The sequence below is a fragment of the Helianthus annuus genome, chromosome 14 (genome assembly GCF_002127325.2).
Source record: "Helianthus annuus cultivar XRQ/B chromosome 14, HanXRQr2.0-SUNRISE, whole genome shotgun sequence".
Taxonomy (NCBI): domain Eukaryota; kingdom Viridiplantae; phylum Streptophyta; class Magnoliopsida; order Asterales; family Asteraceae; genus Helianthus; species Helianthus annuus.
Window position 1 is genome coordinate 69,446,923 of NC_035446.2, and position 3,772 is coordinate 69,450,694.

Consider the following 3,772-nt stretch of genomic DNA (forward strand, 5'->3'; position numbering starts at 1 on the left):
CATATCAAGCGAATGTTTAAAATTTTACCTCATTGGCGATCTCGGAGCGAGCACATTTGCATGAGCCATGGTTTGAGTTCGAGCACTAAGACTCTTGCCCGAATCCCTCAAACCTTGGCTCTGATACCAACTTGTAAGGTCCGCTTTTCCATAAAAATAATGGTTTACTTAAAAATAAATAAACTAAAGACATCAAAACACCAAATTTGATACTTAATGAAATTCTTACAAAATTTGGGCATGACCCGTTCGTACAACGAAGGTGCCCCCTGTTTTTAACACAATAAACTAACGACAATCTACGACCCATTTCAACTTTAAACTTCCTAAAACGAAGACAACAAGTTTTCAGTGTATGACTTCTAACAAGATCAAACAAAGTAACAAGACATGGACCCAAAAAGTGTGCATATAAACTAGCGGAAGCGTTTGGTATAATAAGGCATGAACACGTGCTCGCTCCATATCTGCAAATCGCCTAAAGTGGAGTTTTACCTACATTAACAATCAAATTTTAAAAGGTTAGTTATCACACTAGTTAAATCATAATCCTTTCGTTTTAGCCCCATCCATACAAAAACATTCATCCTTTTACGCATTCGACTACCCAAATAGTTGGGTTAGGCATAAACACTCTCATTGAGAGTTAAGCATATACATTCGACCCGTTTAATTGGGTTTGGCATAAACAATCTCATTGAGAGTTAAGCATACACATTTGACCCGTTTAATTGGGTTTGGCATAAACACTCTCATTGAGAGTTAAGCATACACGTTCGACCCGTTTAATTGGGTTTGGCATAAACACTCTCATTGAGAGTTAAGCATACACATTCGACCCGTTTAATTGGGTTTGGCATAAACACTCTCATTGAGAGTTAAGCATACACGTTCGACCCGTTTAATTGGGTTTTTTACTTTCAACATTACTCTTCGTTCTATCCGCATAACGGATTAAGCTTTCAACATTCATTATGGCATTCGAAACTACCCGTTCAAACGGATGGCATTCATCTCTACTTGACACGATTTAATTTAAATCGGTCAAAATGTATAGCTTAACACAACTTTCGTTAGCATACCCAAATCCACAAGGATTTGTTATTTACTTGCCATTTTACCACGATTGTCATACAAGGATAGTTCTACATCAAGTTAAGTAAAAAGAGAATTTAACAAAGATCTGTATGCAACGGAACATACCTCGGTCTTGCGTGCCTTCCGTTTTCCTAGTGCTTGTACCTTCTTCCTTCACGCCTACATTACAACGTTCATTCATTCATTTAGTTCATCTACTTCATTCTATCATTTTTCCAAGTTACTCATAAATTCAGTTCTTAAGCATTTCATCAAACACTTGGTAGGCATCATAATTAAGGTATGAGGTACAAGTCTCTAAAGCACATTTTTACTAGTTCATCATCACCCAACATTCATATTTATTCTAATTTTGCATAACTAATTCCTCCTTCATCAATTTATCTAACATTCAAGCATTACAAACTAGATCATATATACATCAAGATAACATACAATCACCATCATTATGATCTTCATAATCATAACACAATTTCACAAAGTGGGTTTTCACTACAATCTTTCATGCAACCTAAAATCACACATGATTCTTGTTCTAGGAGGCAATTCTAACTCAAATTTCCCATATATGGTACAAGAAATCGAGATTGGTTGAACCCCTCATTCTATAATTCGTGATTTCAGAAAATTAAGCTTACCACTTCAATAATCGAGTTTAGATGAGTGTAAATCGAAGTTCATGCATTGGATTATCCTTGAATTTCCTCTTCAATTTGCTGAATTTGGAGAACAAGGGTTTCACCTTGTTCTCCTTCTGCTTGATCGATCCAACCCCACGCACAGGATGTGTGTTTGTGGGTTTACCCACTATAAATCCTTATTTATTAGAACTTTACACATTACCCCCCCCCCCTTATAAGTTGTTAAGTATTTAATTCAAGCATTATTTCAAATTTTTAACTTATTTCTTATCATAACCCATCAACTAGGTTACTTTTTTTTTGTGTTCATTTTCATTTATTTTAATTGGTAACCGGTTTTTGGGGCGTTACAAGTCTACCCCCCTTAAAGGAGGTTTCGTCCCCGAAACCTTTCTCATTCCAACTAGACCACTTCTACTCTTACTTTTTCATCTATTCATTCACGATGCTTAATACAATATAGACGCATTCGGGATCTTGGCAAAAGTTTTTTTTTATTCATGCATAAACGTATTTGTACGCATTGTCCCTCCGTTCTTAAATCAAGTAAATTACTTTCATAATCACCTATAAGTCAGAATCTGATCCAGGGCTCTTATTAGTGTCGTTTTCTGTTTATAATGCCAGTTTCTAGCATACATCATCACTAGCGATTCGTTCATTGGAATTTATTCCAATGTATACTATTGGTCGTACAAGCTTATGCTTACGGTTTGTTTCTATCTTTCTAAATAAGTGACATATTCATACATTTACTAATATAAATAAATCGATTTATTTTATTCCGCACACGAATCATGCACGACATAATTCATTATTGTAATTATAAGAAACCCCATCATTCCATTACTAACGTTATTCCAATTACTTTCTTGCTCATATGAGGGCTTAGCACAACTTTATACGTATACTATAGACATTTAATGACTTAGTGGTACTAATACAAAACTTCCCACTTCCTAATTACTTTTTCATACTTAATACGAGTATAAGGCATCATTCTACGGTTACGACCGTCACTTGAACTAATTACAGGTTTGAGTTTTAGCCTTGAATTTAATCATTCGCACACTTTATTATCAGCTCCTTGCATGAACTACTTACGATAACAACTAGGTATGTTGTGTACGAGCACCATACTAGCGTTTAACCAATTCAACTCAAACTTTAGTTTAAGGCCTTTAATTCTCCTTCTTAATGTCATTCATACTTTCTCACGCTGACCAGTACAGGTCGATCGCTGTATAGCATACCACAATCATTCTACCATTCATTTTGTTCACATTTACGAATAAACCTACGGATCCTTAATCATTAACTAAGAAATAAACATTTTACTAACCTCGCTTTCAACGTATAAGTCGGTTATCCGTGTGTCGGATCGATCCGCTTCTTTATATGTACCTTCCATGCTAGAATTTGTCTCGTTTATTCATGAAATATGCTCTCACTCGTGGGCATCCTCCCACTAGCTTCAATACTATTATTTCACTAAGAGTTCCATCATATTTATCTATAAATAATTAATTAGCACATAGCCTTTCATAATTGTGTCCTACAGGGTGTTTGTTCGCCTATTGTATCTTTCAAAATTTTCTTACGTACATGCTAAACATATCATACATTCCATTTCTTACATACAATTCTTTCTTTTTATTGGTTATTTCTCCAACTTTCGCAGTTTGACCTTTCAAGGTCAGACTAACACCCCCTTACCTATTGTGGTCGCATCGAGGTACACGTTCGTACCTTATACTTACATAATTGCAAGTGCTTCATTTATTTCGTTCGACTTTTCGGAAGTCTAATTGTAAATGCATTCTTACATATGGGTATCAGTTGTCTTATTTTGACACATCATTCTCTAGTCAAGCCCTAAGATCCTATTAAAAATATAATCTTTTATACGTACCTGGCGCGGGTCAAAACCCTTGACTCGTTATTTATACTTTGCGACGGCAATTCTTTCCAAATTGTGACAAAGCATGCCCATACATTATGCTCACCTATAAGTAATAAACTTGACAAACCGA

At 35.4% G+C, this 3,772-nt stretch overlaps 1 long non-coding RNA gene across 1 annotated transcript; it reads right to left on the reverse strand.

Moving 5' to 3' along the window:
• Positions 1-241: 241 nt before the first annotated feature.
• Positions 242-1,871, reverse strand: LOC110891760. Its single transcript, XR_002565537.2, has 3 exons — positions 1,737-1,871; positions 1,204-1,257; positions 242-495 (listed from the first exon to the last, which is right to left on the reverse strand). It is a non-coding gene; the product is annotated as an uncharacterized LOC110891760 (long non-coding RNA).
• Positions 1,872-3,772: the final 1,901 nt, after the last annotated feature.